The sequence below is a fragment of the Lissotriton helveticus genome, chromosome 9 (genome assembly GCF_964261635.1).
Source record: "Lissotriton helveticus chromosome 9, aLisHel1.1, whole genome shotgun sequence".
In the NCBI taxonomy this organism is placed as follows: domain Eukaryota; kingdom Metazoa; phylum Chordata; class Amphibia; order Caudata; family Salamandridae; genus Lissotriton; species Lissotriton helveticus.
In genome coordinates, this window is record NC_136070.1 from 329319451 (window position 1) to 329341259 (window position 21809).

Below are 21809 nucleotides of genomic sequence, written 5' to 3' on the forward strand. Positions count from 1 at the left end.
TCTTCTTATTGTGGCTTCATCTGCCTGAACTCATTCTTCTACCTCTATCTGTTCCCGTTCGGGTCTTATTTCATATTGATCTTCTTCTTCCCGAACCTGTTCTTCTTTTCCTAATTCATACTGTTCAGGTCTTACTACAATTGGTTCTTCTGCTACCTGAAAGTGTTCTTCTTCTCCTATCTGTCCCTGCTCAGGTCTTTGAGTAGGTCTGCGTGACTTCACCTGAGTATGTCCTCCTTTCCCTGTCTGGTCCTGCTCAGGGTTACGAGTAGCTTTGTTCACCTTTTCCTGAGCGTGTTCTTCTACACCAATCTGGTCCTCACTATTTTCCTGTCTTTCTAATCTGGTTCTGCTTCTTGTTCGAATAACAACCTCAGGTATGTCAACCACTGGTATTCAACCTTCCTGACTTGTGCCCGGTTGTTCCTCGTCTATTGTTTTAGAATCTATTACTCCAGATTCTTTGACTTCACAACCGTCAGCAGTTTCAACTGGTTCCCTCAGTTGTTGTTCTTTTTCAGTAGGATCTGGTACCTTTTTGGTATGACTGGCATGAATCCAATTGGGTAACTCTGCACACTTCACTGCTGTTCTAGTGACCAGTATGACTTGACGTGGTTCATACCACCTGGGTGCTAGACACAACTTTCTGGCGTGTTTCTTCACTACCACCCAATCTCCAGGATTTAAATTATGCGCTTTTGCTGGCTGCCTGGCAACTATGTCTTCTCCAACCTGGTGAAAGACAGAACACACTAGGTCAGCCAACCCTTTGCAATTGTCCAATACCAAATCATCAGTTATATTTAGCAATTTATGTCCAGGAATAAATGCTTGTCTCATCGCCCTTCCCATGAGTATCTCATGGGGACTCCATCCTGTTTTCCTGTCAGGAATACTTCTGAGTCCCATCAACACAAGAGGCAATGCGTCTGGCCAACTTAGTGATGTGGATGAACACACTTTACTTAGCCTTGATTTGATTGTGCCGTTTAATTGTTCAACCACGCCAGAAGCCTCAGGGCGGTATGCACAGTGCAGTTTTGGTTCAATTTTAAATGCTTCACAGATTAATCAAAATATTTCATGATTAGAATGAGGTCCTCTATCTGATTCCAAAGTGACAGGGAAACCAAAATAAGGAATCAACTCCCTCAACAGTAACTTAGCAACTGTAAGACTGTCATTTCTCCTAGTGGGGTATGCCTCCACCCATCGTGAGAACAAACACACTATGACAAGGATGTATTTCATTCCATTGCTTGGAGGTAACTTTCTGAAATCAAGCTGCAGTCTTGTGAATGGTCCTTCTGCCTTTTCAATTTTTCCCCAACTGACCACTGTCTTCCTGCCTGGGTTCTGCTGTTGATAAATTAAGCATCTCTGGCAAAGACTCTCTGCCACTACTAAACCTTGGTTTGTACCAATTTTGTCTAAATAGTCTGATCATGGCATCCCTACCTACATGTGTGTCTCCATGATACATCCTTGCCATTTGAGCAAGCAGGCAGTCTGGCTTGACTGGTCTGCCATCAGTGTATACCCATACATCATCCTCTGTCCTTCTTTCACACCCTGATCTTATCCAATGTTCCTTTTCGCTTACCTCAACTTCATCCTGCAACTGTCTCACCTCATCCCATGTTTCTAAGGCTGAGAATAACATAAGTTAGCTGCTGATTTCTTTTGTTTACATTTTTCTTTTTAAAGCCATATTATTTCTCGCACAATATTGAGCAATCTGGTCAGAGTATCGGTTACCAGCCGCCACAGTCATTTCCTGATGTGTGCAGCACACTTGACCACTGCTATTTCTTTTCGCAATTGTATTGCTTCCAACAATTCTTTCACATTTTTACCATTTCTAATAGGGGACCCTAATGAAGTCAGAAATCCCCTTTGCACCCACAGCTGGCCAAAATCATGCACAACCCCGAAACCATATTGACTGTCTGTGAATATGGTTATTCTTCATTTTTCCCCACTTTTGCATGCCTTTGTTAAGGCCACCAATTCAGCTACTTGTGCAGACTTTTTTTTAAAATATATTTTATTGATTTTAAGCCACAGACAAACCACAGCATCATCTATTCTTCATAGCATTATCAAGTACATGTTCAATGTTACTCCCAACTAAACCCGGATCCCTCCCCCCCATTCGGCAATTGGTGTGGGCAATACCAGACATTTACACAACATAACAGCGGCTATAGGGACAGTGAGATGTAACACAACGCACTTTTCCTGCATAGCACATGGACGTTCTATATTGTTCAATCCTCAGCCCCCTCCTGGTGGTCCTGTAAAGCCTGCACCAGCGCCACCCATGCCCTGGCGAGCTCTAGCGCCTTGTTGTTATTCATGCGCTTGGCCTGTCTCATTCTAATGGAACCTTCACTATCCGCCCACTTACAGAGCTCCGACCTCCACCTCCTATACAGTGGCCCTTCCTTCGATTTCCAATGCCATGTAATCTCCCTTTTCGCTAGAAGTAGGCCCAGGTCTATGAATTGACTAGTAATTTTAGTCTTGGCTGTGTGTGGAAACCAATGTAGCAGGCACACTGCCATATCTAAATTCAGACGCCTGTCCGTGATCTCAGTAAGAAGGTCCCCCACCTCCGCCCAATAGGTGCCCAAGGCCGGGCAGCTCCAGAGCATGTGGTCCAAGTCAGCACCCAGCTCAAGGCACCGGGGGCATGCTGCGTCCTGGACCCGGAAATATTTGGTAATCTTTCCTGGAGTCAGATATGCACGGTGTAGTATAAAGAAATGCACTTGTTGAAAGCCTGCATTTCTACTACCCTTCCACGCCCTCCGCATAATGTGTCCCCACACTGTGTCAGGTATCTGCTTAGCTATGCTCACCTCCCACTTCTGTTTGAGGCCAACAAGTGGGCTGAGTCCCTCATGCAACATCCTAGAATAAAGACAGGTCACCGCTTTAAAGGTTCCTGCTGCCATCACCACATATTGACAAGCCTTGGTAGTCACCGGCTCGGTTCGTCCTCCCTTCCAGTGTTGTCGGAGTGCCGCCAGGACAGCCGCATGGAGCAGAAAACTACCATCTGGTAAACCGTATCTGTCGTGCAAGGCCGGAAATGGGATCAATTCCCCATCTTCATATAAGTCTCCTACTACTTGGAGCCCTAGCTGCTCCCACTCCATAAGGGAAAACCAATCCCCACCATGCGGCAGAGCGGTCAGCATCCCCAACGGGATTTCGGAGCATAATGGTGCACCACCCCAGCCCTGCGCTGGGTCCTACCCCAGCAAAGTTTAAGAGTTCTTTCCTCCAGCGTCAAGTTTCGTAAGTTAATTTTTTTGTTGCAGGACTATGTAGGAAAGGACATGTCTCTGAATCCACGCCCCACGTAGCTGCTCTGGGCCTCTAAACTCTAACGCCACATGTTGTGTAAGTACCTGCAGTTGGGTGGCCAAGTAATAGAGCTCGAAGTCAGGAATCGCCATCCCGCCCTCAGCTTTGGGGCGCATCAGTGTTGTCAGTGCTACTCTCTTTCTCCCATTTCCCCACAGAAAGCCTATAAGCATCGAGCGCAGGTCCCTGAACATGCGTGGGGGGACCCAGATTGGCAGAGTCCTGAAATAGTAAAGCAGTCTGGGTAAGGCCACCATCTTGATGAGGGCCACCGTCCCTACAACTGACAGAGGAAGCGTTGACCAGAATGCTACGCTCCCTTTCAGTGCACCAATACAGCGCCCTATATTACCGTCCAGCATGTCCGTGGCATCGTGATAGATTTGAACCCCCAAATACGTGAGGCACGTTGGTTCCCATGTCATCGCGCCCAACAGTTGCGGAGGCTGCGCACACGGTCGCAACGGGAAGAGGCACGTCTTATGCCAGTTTACTTTCAGGCCCGACACGGCCCCAAACTGCGATAGCAGTGACACCGCGTCCTGCAGCGCCTCGTCCGCATTGTCCAAGAACAAGAGCAGGTCATCTGCATATAAGGATATAGAGGTGTATCTTGTAACCATAGCCCCCGATAGACCAGTCCCGATCTAGCTCGTACCGCAAGGGGCTCTATTGCCAGGGCAAACAATAAGGGAGAAAGCGAGCATCCCTGCCTCGTCCCCCTCAGGACCGGTGTAATCCCTGAGTGCCCTCGGGATTGGGTGTGAACCTATCGCTTTACCCGTGGCGCACCTGCGCTGGAAGAAAGCAGACTCAGTCCAAGGTAAAGGTATGAGGGTTTTTTTATGAGCAATACAGAAACTTCTATGGTGAGATGATACACTCTAGAAGTACAACAAGGGTTAACTCCACCCTATAGTTCACTACTTCCCTTAACCGTCCTCCGCATGAGTGCCCGTCCAGACACTCTCCAACGGAGGGCACCGTGCAATGTAATGGCCGAAAATGCCACTCGACTATCCTGCCACAAACCGTCCCCCGCACGAATGCCAGTCCCGGCACTCCCCAACGTAGGATACAGTAATCCTGGTTAACTTCACCAAGTGTTAAGGACCCAAAGATAGCCAGTCCGTACAGCAGTTGTAACCCCTGTTTATCAGGTTCGCTACACAGGGAGAGCAGTTAAGTCACGAGCTCCCCAGTGTTACAGTCCAGCTGTGGAGCGGTAATGTTCTGACCGCTCTCGGCAATATGGTTGTAGCCGTGCACCTGCTTGGTGCCGAAAGAGTTCTCCCACAGCACTGGGAGGCTCCGTTAATTTCCTGAGTTCGCCGTGCGCGTGAGGGAGGGCGCAGAACTCAGACAAGGCGGCCGCTGGGTAGGTGTTTAGTGCTTCCCCTGGTCAGAACTAGAAAACAAGCGCAGGAGAACGCCGTCTCTTACCTTGCGGCGATACCTCAGCGTAGCAGCGGCAATAAACATCAGGGTCCGCGGGCGCCGCCATTCCTTAAATACTGCCTGTTTGAAGTGCGCATGAGCCGCGCATTGCCTCACTGGAGTTGTAGTTCCTTCCGGTATCGCGAACCTGGAAGTGTAGTCCGCGGCATTCGCGATGTTGTTCTTTTCCCTCTTCGCCATTCCTTCACCCTCGGGAAAGGTATGACAGCACATCCCTCCTCACATGGCTCCCACCGATGGGCCAGGCTTCTCAGGATGCTTCCTGTGGAATGCCGCGATCAACCGGGCGGCAGAGATGCCCGCTACGGGCTCCCACGTCTGCTCCTCCGGACCGTACCCCTTCCAAGCCACTAGGTACCACAGCTTGCCTCTTTTCCACTTTGAATCGCGGATACCCTCCAATTCGTAGTCCTGGTCGGCCTCCACCCGAACCACCACGGGTGCAGGGGGCCTTGTGGACACCGAGGGCTTCAAAAGGGATATGTGGAAGACTGGATGCATCCTCATAGAGGAGGGCAAGGACAGCCTCATGTTCACCGGACTGATACACTTCTCGATACGGAACGGACCAATGTACTTAGGGTGAAACAGGCTATGTTTCCTGAAGTGCATGTTGCGGGAAGATACCCATACATAATCCCCCGCCTTGTACAACGGACCAGGCCTCCGGTGTTTATCAGCTTGGGTCTTGTACCTGTCCTTGGCTTTGGCCAAACACTCCTGAGTACGCCCCACCAGTTCCTTCATATGGGCTGATCTCCGGGTAGCCTCAGGCAGACTCCTGGCCCCTGTTGGGTGTGCCAATGGGAGAAACCTGGGATGATGACCATAGTTGCCGTAGAACGGCAACACCTTCGTGGAGCTGTGCGTGGCATTGTTGTACGCTATTTCGGCAAGCCATAGGTATTCCACCCATTCCTCTTTCCCCTGATCAATGTAACACCGGAGGTATTGTTTGAGGGTTTGGTTGAGCCTCTCCGTTTGGCCGTCCGTCTGTGGGTGGTAGCTGGTGGACAGAGCTGACTTGACGTGTAAGGAGGAGCACCAGGTTTTCCAGAACCTTGCCGTGAACTGGGACCCCCTGTCTGACACAATCACTCTGGGCAAGCCATGAATACGCACCACCTCCTTCAACAGCATGTAAGCCAGTTTCCCGGCCGTTGGTACCTTCTTACATGCTATGAAGTGTCCCATCTTGGTGAGGTAATCCACCACCACCAGAACCGCTGTCATCCCTTGATCCACCGGGAGCCCTACCACAAAATCCAGGGAAATGCATTCCCACGGCCTTGCGGGCATTGGAAGAGGCTGCAGCATTCCTTGGGGTTTTCTGTGATCTGCTTTCATGGAGGCGCATACCTCACATGACGCTACCCATGCCTCCACGTCCCGGCGAAGACCGGGCCACCAGAAGTTCCTCAGGATGTACTCTCCCGTTTTCTCGGACCCCAGATGTCCGGCGCTTGGCGATTCGTGGCACCATTTTAATGCTTGTTTCCTCAGTTGTAGGTTAGGTAGCAGCATGCGACTCCCTTTCATAGGAATACCGTCCTGTAATTGCCACTCTGGGTGATGTTTTAGCCACGTCGTCCACTCGTGTGTACGTACTCCCATCAGCACCCCTTTCAGGAAATTAACGGGTTGGATCGCCCCGATTACCTTGTCGGGTTGAATGATGGAGGCCACCGGTGCAGGGAGGAGTGAAGACACCGAGGACTGGCGGGAGAGAGCGTCAGCTTTGCGATTTTCCGCTCCGGGTCTATAGGTGATAGTGAAATTGAACCCCGAGAAGAAGAGCATCAACCGCATTTGCCTGGGAGAGAGTTGCCTGGCCACTGTCATGAACTGGAGGTTTCTGTGATCCGTAAAAACGGTGACCACATGTTTAGCCCCCATCAGCAGATGTCTCCATTCCGAGAAGGCGTCCTTGATAGCCAGCAGTTCCTTCTCGGCTATGTGGTAGTTGCGCTCGGCCTCGTTCAATTTCCTAGACATGAATGCCACAGGGTGTAGCTCACCTGTATTCTGTTGCCGCTGAGACAAAATGGATCCCAGGGCCACGTCTGACGCATCCGCCTCCACTATGAACGGTATGTCAGTATTCGGGTGTGCCAACACCGGTGCCGTTCCGAAGGCCTTTTTCAAAGCAGAAAAGGCTGTCTCCGCTTCAGGGGTCCATAGAAAGACATGCGCTTTCCGCAGTAAATGGGTGATAGGGGCCACCAGTCCAGAAAAGCCATCGATGAAACGCCTATAGAAATTGGCAAAGCCAATGAAGCTCTGTACTTCCTTGACGTTCCGAGGCGTTGGCCATTCGTTTATGGCCTTTACTTTCCGATCTGCCATCGTCTGACCCTCTGGGCTCAGCATCACTCCCAGGAACTCCACTGTTGTGACATGGAAGTCGCACTTTCTGAGTTTACAGAACAACAGGTGCTCTCGCAGAACGTGCAGAACCTTAGAAACATGCTGTACGTGTTCTGTTTCGTTATCGGAGTATACCAATATATCGTCAATATATACCATGACTGAAACGTCCAGCATGTCCCGGAGGACATTGTTCAGAAAAAACTGAAAGGCCGCAGGGGCGTTACACAGACCACATGGCATTACCAGGTATTCGTACAGCCCAAACCGTGTCTTGAATGCCGTTTTCCATTCGTCCCCTGTTCTCATGCGCACTAAGTGGTATGCCCCTTTCAAGTCCAGCTTGGTATATATCTTGGCCGTTTTCACTTGCTCCAATAGAACATTGATAAGAGGCAATGGATAACGGTTCTTTACCGTGATGGCATTGAGGGCCCGGAAGTCCACACAAGCGCGGAGTTCCCCATTGGCCTTGGGGATGAAGAACAGGGGAGGGGCGGCCGGTGATTTCGATGGGCGTATGAACCCTAGACGTAACATGTTGTTGATGTATGCCCGCAGGTGTACGTTCTCTGGTTCAGACAGCGCGTAGAGCCGTCCACTCGGTACGCTTGCCCCAGGGACCAAGTCTATCTGGCAATCGTATATTCGATGTGGTGGGAGTTCTTCGGCTTGTGTGCTATTGAACACGTCAGCGAACGCTTGATAGACGTCGGGTAACTCCACTCGTTTATCTGCCGCCGTGGCAGCGGCATGCGGTATCGCGTGCTTTTCCTCCTGAGCGGGAACGGACACCCCGCATTTGCGGGCACAGTAACCAGACGTCATGCTTATGCCATGGGATATCCAGTCGATCGAAGGGTTGTGTTTCTGGAGCCACGGAAACCTAATATTACTCCATATTGGGGGGCTTGTATGATATTGAAGTCGATGACCTCCGTATGTTCCTTCCCGTATCGTGTTCGGATGTTCCCTGTGTATTGACTGATGGGCCCTGAGGCCAGACGCCTACCATCCACCGCAAAGACATCCTCTGCCACTGTCTTAGTCGCAAGCTCTAGAGATAGTTCTCTTGCCTTTTCAGCGTCCATGAAGAGACCCGTGGCACCCGAGTCCACCATGGCTTCTACCGGAGACCACTCCCCTTTGACACGTAGGTGAATGGTTATGAACAAGTGTCTCGGTTTGGGCAACGTTTTCACCTGTACGGAAGGGATCAAACAACGACTCCCGGAATCCCCTTCTCTCTTCCTGGAGTTCTTCAGTTTTCCGCAGGGTTGTCGATCGGTGCGGCTGTTATTCTTGGGCCCTTGAAGCGACTAGTCTTCGGTTTAACCGGACACTCCCTCACAAAGTGGCCTTTCTTGCCGCAATACAAGCACAGGCCTTGCTTGCGTCGTGATTCTCTTTCTGTGGCCGTTAGGCTGGCCCTTATAGCCCCTACCTCCATGGGCTCGGATCGTGCTGGATGGGGGGTTTCTGTGGCCCCAGGAGTCCCTTGGACTGGCAGGGTCTTATCCTTTTTCTTATGATCCCCACGGCGTTCCCCTAATCTGTGATCGAGTCGAAGGACCAGACTGATGAGTGCTTCACACGTGGCTGGTTGGGGGTCAATTTGGGCTACCACGTCCTTCAGCTCTTCACTCAAGCCTTGATGAAAAAGCGCCGCCCGCTTTTTATCAGGCCACTTAGTTTCCGACACCAGTCTTCGAAAGGAGTTCATGTACTGTACCAGCCCGTTATTGCCTTGACGTAGCTCTAGCAGTTCTCTGTCTGCCGTATACGAATCGGCTCTCCTGTCGAACACCTTTATGAATTCCTCCTGGAATGTGTCCCAGTCGTGAATGAGAGGATCGTCTCTGCTCACTAGTGGCACAGCCCACTGTGCTGCGTTCCCGGCAAGATAAGAAATCAGAAAGGCGACTCTCGCCTGGTTCGTGGGGAACGACCTTGGCTTGCAGGAGAAATGCAACGCTACTTGAGTAAGGAACACTTGTACCGTGCTCGGATCACCGCTGTACCGTTCTGGTGTAGCAAGCGGTATAGACACAGGTAACTCCAGAACCACTGCAGCCGGCTGAGCCACCACAGGCGTACCAGCGTTAAACGGGTTCCGTTGGAGGTGCTCCATTCTAGCCCGTATGTCAGCAGTCTCCAACCTTGAGGCCGCTAGCTCGTTCTGGACTGCCTGAAGGGCAGCTATCACATCGTCCATATCCGTCATGTTCGTTCACCCAACCGGGAGGCTGATTAAGATGTAGAAAGGTCGTTTATTTTGTAATCCCTGAGTGCCTTCGGGATTGGGTGTGAACCTATCGCTTTACCCGTGGCGCACCTGCGCTGGAAGAAAGCAGACTCAGTCCAAGGTAAAGGTATGAGGGTTTTTTATGAGCAATACAGAAACTTCTATGGTGAGATGATACACACTAGAAGTACAACAAGGGTTAACTCCACCCTATAGTTCACTACTTCCCTTAACCATCCTCCGCATGAGTGCCCGTCCAGACACTCTCCAACGGAGGGCACCGTGCAATGTAATGGCCGAAAATGCCACTCGACTATCCTGCCACAAACCGTCCCCCGCACGAATGCCAGTCCCGGCACTCCACAACGTGGGGTACAGTAATCCTGGTTAACTTCACCAAGTGTTAAGGACCCAAAGATAGCCAGTCCGTACAGCAGTTGTAACCCCTGTTTATCAGGTTCGCTACACAGGGAGAGCAGTTAAGTCACTAGCTCCCCAGTGTTACAGTCCAGCTGTGGAGCGGTAATGTTCTGACCGCTCTCGGCAATATGGTTGTAGCCGTGCACCTGCTTGGTGCCGAAAGAGTTCTCCCACAGCACTGGGAGGCTCCGTTATTTTCCTGAGTTCGCCGTGCGCGTGAGGGAGGGCGCAGAACTCAGACAAGGCTGCCGCTGGGTAGGTGTTTAGTGCTTCCCCTGGTCAGAACTAGAAAGCAAGCGCAGGAGAACGCCGTCTCTTACCTTGCGGCGATACCTCAGCGTAGCGGCGGCAATAAACGACAGGGTCCGCGGGCGCCGCCATTCCTTAAATACTGCCTGTTTGAAGTGCACATGAGCCGCGCATTGCCTCACTGGAGTTGTAGTTCCTTCCGGTATCGCGAACCCGGAAGTGTAGTCCGCGGCATTCGCGATGTTGTTCTTTTCCCTCTTCGCCGTTCCTTCGCCCTCGGGAAAGGTATGACAACCGGATATTGGGCTGATATCACCGCCCCCAGTTGTACCCTAGCTCTCGCCGAGGAATATAACACTTTCGTCCAAGTCCCAAAGTGGTCCCCCACACCAAACCTCTCTCTGTAGAGGAAGGGCCATTCCAAACTATCAAACGCCTTCTCTATATCCACCGACAGAGCAGCGGGCAACCGCGCCTCAAAGTGGTCCCCTCCCATAATCCTGATCATCCTCCGAATATTCGACAATGTATTCCTGGTCGGTATAAATCCCGCCTGGTCCGAGTGTACTAACGTGGTCATATAGGGTAATAATCGGGTCGCTAAAATCCGACTTTTATAGTCTACTGTCAGCATAGACAACGGCCTATATGAGGTCACATCTGTTGCACTCCTGCCGGGTTTCAAAAGGGGAATGACCAAAGCCTCACTCATTGATGTGGGCAAGTGACCCACCGCCTTTGCCTCTTGATAGACCTCCAGCAGATGGGGTGCCAAGATGTCCACATATTGTGAATAGAATTCAATGGGGAGCCCGTCCGCGCCAGGCGTCTTATTTTGGGCCATGCTTTTGATCGCGCAGCGGATCTCCGACAGAGTCACATCCGCCCCCAGCAGCTTCGCCTGTTCCTCGTCCAGTGTCGGGAGGGGAATCTCGGCTAAGTAGTCGTCTATCCCTGACTCCTCTCCATCGAGCTGGCTCTGATATAGTGTTTCGTAGTACGTCAGGAACCGCGACAACACCTCCTTTTGGGTGTAAACCATGGTCCCCGTTCCAGTCCACATTCTCATGATTGGAGCTCCCTTCTGCACAGGGTCGGCCAATCGTGCTAACAACGCGCCCACTTTATCACGCTCCGCATGGGTTTTTATCATATAGTTTTTGTAGTCAAAGCAGCGGAGGCGCTCTACTTCAGCCGCCGCCGCTTCCTTTGCTTCCACAAGCCTGTCCTGAAGAGTGGGCTGTTCTGGTCTCAGCCTCACCACCTCCCTTAATTGTTCTTCTGCTTTGGTCACATTGTTCATAATCACTTTCCGCACTCCTGAGTATTTGCTAATACAGAGCCCCCGTATCACCACCTTGAAGGCATCCCATTCCCCTGCACGAGTGGAGGTCGTACCCTGATTCTCCTCAAAATAGTGTTCAATGCCCTCCCTAACCGCTGCTTGGAAGGCGGAGTCTTCCAGGGTGTCGGGCTGGAGCCACCACGTAGGTATGGCTGATCTCTCCTGTTGCCAATGGAAGGACAATAACAGAGGGTTGTGATCAGAAATGGTCCTAGGTAGGTACTTGGAATGAGCTACCAGTTGGGCCACCGACCGGGAACATATTATAACATCTAACCGAACGTGCAACTCATGTAGAGCTGAAAAAAAGGAAGTAATCCCTGTCATGAGGGTGGTGTGTACGCCACACATCCACCAGGCCCCAGTTATTCTGCCAGTCCGAGCCTTTCCCTGCCACTCTCCTAATTGGGGAATCAAGCAGTGGCGGATGCGATCGATCCAGGGCCACGTCCGTTATGGAATTAAAGTCCCCGCCTACAATCGCCGGCCCAGCCAAATAACATGCTAGTGTCCCTGAGAGGCCATCAAAGATGCGTGCCTGATCTACATTGGGAGCATAAATACAACAAAGTATAACATCTCTACCAAACAACCTCCCTTACTTGTGCAGACTTGACTCCCGGTAAACAGGATGCTTCAACAACCCCAGATACTTTGCATACTGCATATGTTGCACCGAGTCCTCCCTCCATTCTTAGGCATGAGCCATCTACAAATAATTAATGATCTGGCTCTTTCAGAGGTTCTTCTCTTATATCAGGGCGGTGCTTGGTAGACATCTCAGTCTCGTCCAAACATTCATGATCTACTTCATCTTTCACTTCTTCTCAATGTGGATCTGGTAATAATGTGGCAGGATTTACCATTGTACATCTAATCATTGTCACATTTTCTGCTCCAAGAATCACTCTTTCATACTTAGTCATCCGACCAGGGGTAAGATGCTGTGTTCGAATTCTTGTTAAAAGAATCTCGACTGAAGGTGGGACACAAACCTTAACTGGATGTTCCATCACAATTGACTCACTTTGCTCCAGGCTCATACAAGTAGCAGCTACTGCTTTTAAGTAGCAAGGTAAAGCTGAAGACACAGGATCCAAAGTAGCAGAAAAATATGCTACTGGATGTCGGCTTAGTCCATACTTCTGGGTCAAGACTGAAAGTGCACAACTCTCTCTCTCATAGCAGAACAGTGCAAACTCTTTTGTATACTCAGGCATGCCTAAAGCAGGGGCCTCACACAGACTATTTTGCAATTTCACAAAGGCTACCACACTTTCATCTTTCCAGACAATTGGATCCTTCTCTCTTTTCCGTGTCATCTGAATAAATGGCTTTGCCAGCAGGAAAAACCCAACAATCCACTGCTGACAGTACCCAACCACTCCGAGAAACATTCTTATCTCCCTTTGCGTCTGTGGTAACTGCATTTGCTTGATTATCTTAATTCTCTCAGGGGTCCCCTTTCTCACTTCCCTGTCTATTCTGTGTCCTAAATATGTAACTTCTGTTCGACAGAATTGCAATTTTTCTGGAGACACCATGGGGGTCATTAGGATGGCGGGCGGACTTAGTCCACCCGCCATCCCATCGGTGACTGAGACCGCCCGCAATAAGGGCGGGGGTCCCGTGGGGGGTATGGCGGGTGCATCCTGCATTTTTAGCATTGTGGCTGGCGGTGCTCTCAGCACCGCCCGCCACAATGCTAAAAATGCATGTGACGCATTTACATAAACAAAGCGGCAGGCACCACGCGGTGCCTGCTGCCTTGTTTATGTAAGTGCAGGGGGGTACCACGGGTACCCCCCGTGTGCACCCCCCACCTCTCCTTCACGCTGGGGGCCCGCAGGGGGCCCTCCAGAGTGAAGACCGCATGCCTTTCCGTGGCGGCATCGCCGCCACGGAAAGGCATCCAACTTAACCCATGGTAATATGGCTGGCGGTGTCTAATAGACACCGCCACCATATTAAACCTTATCCGCCTCGGCCGCAAGGCGACCGGGGCGGAAAAGCGGTGGACGGTCTTTCCATCCGCTGCGGTCCCCCCGCCATACTAATATGGCAGGGGGTCATTTAGCTGAGGATGGCTTGCGGATTGCCCCCGCCAGGCCGGCGGTGGCTACCGCCAGCCTTGCGGGGGCAATCTGCCCGCCATCCTAATGACCCCCATGTGTTCTCAATCAGCCAAATGGTTCAGCAGCACAGTTGAATCAGTGACCCAGTCTTCTCGTGATTTTGATGCCACTAGTAAGTCATTGATGTACTGTACTAGGGTTGAATTTCTGCGCATAACTAACTTCTCTAGACACTTTTTCAGTATTTGATTGAAAATTGAGGGAAACTCTGTATACCCTTAAGGAGCTTGGCACTATGTTTAAGATACTGGCTGTCTGGATGTAAAGGAATAGAGAAAAAGGCATGTGATAAATCAATTACTGTAAACCAGCCTGCATTCCAGGGTATCTGATAAAGAATCACTGCTGAATTTTGCACTACAGGACAACAAGGCACTACAATTTAATTGATCTTTCTCAAATCCTGTGCTATCCTGTAGTTTCCACTAGGCTTTTTAAGCCCTATTATACGCAAATTACAAGGACTACTCATTATTTCTTTTAAAATGCCCTGTTTAATCATTCGGTCAATTTCTGAAGCCAATCCTGCTTTCACCTCTGGACTCATTTTGTATTGTGTGGTGTTGGGATAAACTGCACCTTCCTTTACTGTCACCTTCACTGGGTCTACATTTGACATTAGTCCTATTTATTTTCCTGTGAAATCCCATACTTCTGGGTTCACAGTTGTTTTAATTTCCTCTGGTAAATCATTTATTGTCATTAAAGAATACATTTCATCTATCTCCGTGCCTTGTTTAGCAAGAATTATTTTATATACAATATCTTCATTAGGGGTTTAGAAAGCAGCACCATATGGTGTGCAATAGATGGTGCAATTCATTTTGCACAACAGATCCCTTCCTAATGGATTCACTGGACTAGAATCACAATCTACGAATCTATGATTGGCTTTAAAATGTCCGATGTGTACTTCCATTGGTTCTGTAAATGGGGTTCTAATTTGTTGATTTGAAACTCCGACAACTTGAATTGTATCTCCCAAGAGGGGTAGGTTTGGGATGTCTGCTGTTCTCACAGTAGAACGGGTAACACCAGTATCCAACAGAAAAGTGATATCATTGCCTTCCACTTTCCCATTAACAAATGGGCCTGACAGATCTACCGGTAAGGATGCGCCAAGTACGCACTCTTCTTCCTCCCCCCTCAGGCACCGTCATTGCAGGTTAAAAAAAAAAAAAAAATAATAATAATTTAATCATCATTATTCTGTAAAAGATATTGTGAAACCACAGAATATTTCTTACCACTTCCTCCTTGAAATCCGGCGTCCGCACTGTACTTTGGTTGTTTCACAAAATTTGGCATAGGATAGGAGCTGGTGGTACCTGACACTGGATTAACTACCTGCTGCGGCTGATTCATAAGCACTTCATTCTGTTTCTGTAGATTTAAATTTTAATTTGGCCCATTAATATTCTGAATCCTCTTACACTCATTCTTCCAATTGTCCAAGCTTTACGCATGCATGACAAGGAAACCTCTTCTTTGCATCCTCTCTATTCATTTGTCCTCTCGATTTACCACCATTTGCCGCATGATCACTCTGATTCTGTTCTTTCATCTGACTATATCAGTCTAACTATTCAACTTAAGTTCCTGTTGTTCTGTCAATTTCACTTGTGCCCACATCATTTTCGCTTTTAGCTTTCTATGCCTTGCTTCAATATCGTCCCCATAATATTTTGCGTATTTCAAAATATCATCTATCGGTTTTCTCCGCCAACACAACATGTGCTGCTGAAGCGTCTGACTAATCTCTGGTTTCAGACCATACACAAACCCATACACGAAATGTCCCATATCCTTATCTCCAATGTTCTCAAAGCCACTATACTGCTTGAACACTTGTAACAGTCTCTCATAATATTCATGTACAGACTCATTCGACTCTTGAGTTGTTCTATGTATCCTTACCCAATCTGTTTCTTTGGGAGGTATTTTCCCTTTCAGAAAAGTAATTACTTGATGATATTTCATCATCACCTCATCTGAAGGTGCTCCTGTTTTCGAGTCCCTCATATATTCCTCGCTTGGCCAATCGACTGTAATTTTACATTCCGTCCATAAATCAGTAGGTACCACTATGTCAAACAAACCATCCAAATCCTTTAGCAAAACCTTCGAAAAATTCACAAATCTTTCAACTTGTTTATACCATTCAACTGGTTTCTCTCTTAACCTAGGGAAATCGTTCGTAAATGACAAAATATTCTGTCGGCTCCATGAAACATGAACATACCCACCCCCGGCAACCTCTCTCATGGGACACAATCTCTCTACCTTTTCTGAATCTTTCAACAAGTATGCAGAGGACGCTTTCTTCGCCTGTGCTTCCTCCTTCTTTCTTGTCCTCCACTTGTCAATGTCTCCCCATTTTTGCAAAATATTGATCAACTCCTTTACCTTTAGTTTCTTACCGGACACATTCATATTTTCTAAATCTTTATCCGTAAACTCTACTCAATATGGCTTCTGTAAAATCTTCGATCTCCCTATATCTGTTCCATCTCTGAAGCAAGCTCTGTCAGTTTTTTGATGAAACAATTTCGCATTTCTGATTATATTTCTAGATATAAACAACAACTCTTTCTCATTGTAATGGTTCAATCTTTCTATTCCCACATTTCCAGCTATCATCTCTTCTAATTCCACTTTTAGTTTGTAAATATCTAAAATCTTTGGGGGCGAGCTTTGTTTTTCTATTCCCTGTGCCCATCTCTCCAAATCTTCTGGAGTTACCGTTGTTGTACATCTTTTTTCTCTTTAACTACTTGGTGTAACTCTTTTTGGGCGTTCACTTACTGATTCACTTATTGGTAGATCCATTAACAAAATGGCAGAATCGCAATCACTGGCTTGATCCTCAGATATTACTAGCTCCTTTCTAGGTTTACTTATCAGCATCTCTCGCTACTCCGACAGCACCCACAGCTCACAGCATCTCAGCATCGACATCTCCGACCTCTTCTCACCTCCCTGGAACTAACTAAAGCTACCTCAGTTATACCTTTCGCTCTTCATGTACCACCCACTAAAGTTTCAATATGGTAAAAATAATAATTCTGATTGGTCAGGCAAGGGGGGGAAAGATCATCACACCATGCTTACATATCACTCTTTTCTGTTAATCCTTTGTTAACAAACCCATCCCCTTAATTTTTTTTCAAACTTTATTTTCCCACCCGAATTCACATCTCATCTGCAATAAATGTATTTGTCTGAACATATAGACTTATTCATCCAGGTTCTTCACTGCTGGTTCCCAGGCTCAAGCAGGCTGTGTCCTTGTCCTCTTCTTGACTCACACGTCATTCTTCCGGTGTTTTTTTCAATTGCCATGCAGAGAACTCACGTGACTTGGCTCACTTCAGACATACTCAAGAGGCCCAAATACGCACTAAAGATAGAGTCATAAAGACAGATGTTACTTTAAAAAATGAAATGGTTTCACTATATACCACCCATCTCTACTCTAGCTCCCTTTACTTATTAATACTTTCCCCGCATTAGCATTTAGTAAAATAGCTCGATTTAGTTTCAAGCTAGCAGATGCAAAGCACGCGAGTCTTCAAGATTCCATATTAGTACTTTCTGCTCATGTGCAAGAATTTCCCTCCAAGCGACAGCTCGTCATACTGCGTAGATGCAGTTGATGCATGCGCAATAAAGATTTCCTGTTTACAGCCATTTTAGAAAGCCGCTTGAGTTATTTACGTTAGTAAACACATATGCAAGCTTCTCTAACCCTCGTTTTTATGTGGTGTGCATTAGTTTTACACAATACATTATTAAGAACATTTTAGGGGTTAAATGAGAGGATTGCTTCTGAGCAAGTCTCTTTTCTACGAGTCCTTGCTCCATCACTGGTACCAAGATTGGAAGCCTTGTATAAAAAGTGCATGAGCTGGGGAAACTCCCAGACTCGACGTGAGAGGCCCTGGTTGTTCAGTTCCCTAAGATAAGTGCTTTTGACGCTGGTACAGGCGACTTCAGATCTCTCTCCACACTTAATACCGATCTCAAGCTCTTGAGCAAGGCGATGTCCTCCCGGCTACAGCTGTACATGACAACCTTGATATATACTGACCAGCATGGGTTCGTCCCTGTCCACAGCACCTCCCTCAATTAAAATATTATCATAGACAACCATGCTTGGACAGATCATCCCTGGGCTGTGATCATTTCTTTAGTCTGAAAAACGCAGTCAATACTGTGCGGTGGGACTTTCTTGAGGTGGTCATGGAACGTTTGGGGCTTGAGGAGCGATGGGCGAAGTGGGTGCTGTTGTTGTACTTGAAGCCCACGGCATGGGTCAAATTCGGGGCATGCCATCTCAGATTCTTATGACACCTTTTGGGGTGTGAGGCACGGATGTTCATTTTCCCCCTTAATTTTTGCTATAGCTAAAGATCCAGTAGGGGAGTGCTTTCGAACTGAGTGCTGGGGTAAGGGACTCACACAGGAGGGGGAGGAACATATCATCTCCTTCTATGCAGATGACTTGTTGATTTACTTACAGAATGGAGAGGAGGACATTGATTTGCTTTGCAGCTACTTGAGAAATATTAAACCTACTCAGGCCTGCAGGTCAATAAAGCCAAGACATGTATCTTCTGGTGGCTAGGGAGGCCCCCAGTCCACTGGCTACCCAAATGACATTTTGGGGCACCGCACATATTCAAATATTTGGGCATTCACATTTACCACACAACTGATGATCCTCTGCCTTAAGTGTATGGGAGGTGTGGCGCTATATGCCCCTGAGCTTCCAAGTACTTCAGGGCAGGACAGATGATCTCTTGGATGAAGGCAGGGATTATAACTGTGAGCAACTGTTATTAGATGGGCACCCTCATCTCGTTGCCGATCTAATGGAGCAAATGCCTCTGCCGGCATGTCAGTTCCTTACATATGAGGCTCTCCTGCGAACGCTTCACAAACTCTGGGGAAGGGAGACACAGAGCCAGTGACCCACTTAGTTTTGAAACTGCTATTGACGATGGGGACAGGGAGACACCTGGTCATGTGGTTCTATTCGGCGCTCAACACGATGGCTGGGAAAACTCTGGAAGCCCTTAGGGGACGATGGTATGCTGTGTTGGGTTATGAGATTGAGGGCGTGTAGAGGGGAAGGCTATTGGTGTACCCTCAGAAGGGGTCCCGTAATACCAATCTTAAATACATCCAATACAATCATACTCACAAGACATATTAGTCACAACACAGTATTAGGTCGATTTTTGGAGGTGAGCTTTGGCAGTTCCCCTGATGAGCGACACTGGATGAGGATTTTAAACACATGACGTGGGGTTGTGCCCGCTTACAGAAATTCTCGAGAGCAGTACTCAAAAAACTTACCACAACCCTGAACTGCACCCAAGAGACTACATTGAAGGTCTGTCTTTTGAGATCCTTCCCTAGGGCCAAGACTAAAAAAGTGGAGAATCTGTTTATAGACCTGGCCTTGATACTGGCATAGAGGAGAATGGCCAAGGCCTGGAAAGCATGGGGGGTCTTGTGTTGAAACCTGGGCTAGGGATGTAACACTATAAGGTAGTGCAGAGGAGAGGGCACTACAGAGAGAGGAGGCCCATGGGCTCTGCAGACGTCCAATAGCAGACCTGTGATAGGAGGTGGTTGATGACTGGGAGCCCCGATTGACTCATAGACCCAGACAGAGGGAAGCCGGGAGGAGGGTGAGGACACGGAACAGGAGGAGGCTGCTGGAGAGGGCTGCGGAACAATAGCAATGCAGGAGTGAGAGATGAGTGACCTGGGGGTGTTGGAGAGGGGGCTGCTTGAGACAGCTCTCCAGCCTGATAGGCGGGGTCGGGAGTCGAAGGATGCGGGAGGTGGTGGATCCAGGTGACACTGTGGACCACATCTTATTTTCCCCCTGTTGCCATGGCTTTTCCCCCTTGCCTCACGCAACTCTGGGGCAGATAACTATGGCCCACCCATTAACCATAGTACTGGTGGTTTCCTCCCCTGAGATGAAGTTAGATGGTTCTGTCACAGGTATTTTTATGAGTTAATTTTGGAGATTTCCACAAACATACACACATGAAGGGGACAAGCTACTGACACAATGACACAGAACCCTTGAGTTGGTCTCGGCCAATTTGTCCTGGAAAAGCATAACTGGGATATATTTCATGCACACTCCACACACCAACAACCCACGACCTACTGTTGAGGACCATGACGTGCCAGCCATATCTGTACTATGTATGTAAGAGCTCCAGGGAAGTCAATAGACTGTTTCTGATGCTATTTGTTGGGCAGGAGGCAAGGGAGCAATATGAAATACCATGGAAATGCTATATACTGTGATTTGTTTGACCAAATGCCAATAAAATATTACGTTTTTAAAAAACATTTCTGTCTCCATTCCGTTTTAATTTATTGTGACACATCCAGTTGTAGACTACTGTCAGTTTTGTGCATTAGCAACATAGATATTCAAATTGTTTTTCTCTTTAATGTCATTTGAGTATTGGCTGCATACTTAAAAATGTAAAGCCAAAAGATTGAATTGCCAATTGGACAACATACAAATTATATAGAAGAGCGGATAAGATTGAGCACTGTGGGAATCTATTTTGAAGAGGTTTAGTTGAGGAAGAATTTGGTGGTAATTGAACTCATTGAGATCTAGAATCCAGCAAATCTTAAAAACAGGCAAGCACTGCATCTCAAACACAGAGCTGACCAAGGCTGTAGCCTAGAAGTTGGTGATCAACAATATCAAAGGCCACAGACAGTTTCAGCAGTGTTGGTGCTGCAAATGCGCTTTCCTTTGAATGTTCTTGCAGTTTATATCAAGTGTGGCAAACAGCTTGACTTTGAGGTCTAGTATTTTAATCCCCAGAACTCAAAACCTCCAAGCGCAGCCGCCACCAACTGGAGAAAGGATGGCGAGCCACTAAGAACCCCACCGATGGAGCAGCTCACAAAACAGCCCTCAGCAACTATCACTGGTACATCAGGGAAGAAACAAAGGCAGCCATCACCACCCGCATCGACTCTACGGCCAACCACACAAAGGAACTCTTCAAAATAGTAAAGTAATTCTCCATCCCTACTGCCATAGTGAACACTATCCACCCCTCTTAAGTTCTCTGTGACACCCTCGCAAACTACTTCCAATGCATGATCACCAACATCTACAACAATTTCAACCTCCATCCCGCCACCCTCCACTCCAGCGACCTTGACCAACCAGAGAACATCAGCCAAACTATTACTACCTGGTCTCCACTCACTACCCTGACCACCTCAACCATTATGTCTTCCACCCACTCCGGGGTGCCCACCAACCCCTGCCTCCACCACCTCTACAACCTTGCAACTAATCCTATCAGCACACAACTCACCAGCATCCTCAACCCCTCCATCTCCACTGCAACCTTCCCAAACAGATGGAAACATGCAGATGTCAGACCCCTCCTAAAGAAAGCCTCCACTGACCCCAGCAATCTTAAAAAATATCGTCCTCTCTCCCTGCTCCCCTACCCAGCCAAAGTACTCGAGAAAGCCATCAACTGGCAGCTCACCGAAATCCTGGAACAAAACCACCTACTGGATGCCTCAAAATCTGGATTCCATCCCAACTACAAAACTGAGACCGCACTGATTGCTACCACAGTCCACATCAGAACACTCCTCGACCACGGAGAAACAGTGGACCTAAAACTCCTTGACCTCTCTGCAATATTCAACACCCTCTCCTACAACACCCTCATCAACAGACTCACCGACATAGGCATACAGCAAGATGCCCTTATGTGGATTACCTCCTTCCTGACAGGGAGCACACAGAGCATCCAACTGACTCCCTTTACCTCCGCACCCAAAGGCATCATATGTGGATTCCTACAAGGACCATCCCTCAGCCCTACTCTGTTCAACATCTACATGACCCCACTTGAAGATGCCGTCAGATCCCACTGACTCTGAAAATAATCTCCTAAGCAAATTACACTCACCTGATCCTCTCGCTCACCGAGGAACCCTTCAATGCCAAAACCAACTTCTACAATGCTATGACTAATGTAGCCAAATGAATGAGAAATAACTGCCTCCAACTCAACTCAACTCCAACAAAAGTGAAGTGCTGATTTTCAGGAAGAATACATGCATGAGACCACAGCTTGTGGCCAGCAGAACTCGCACCCACACACTGACTGTCTATGAACACACCTCTACA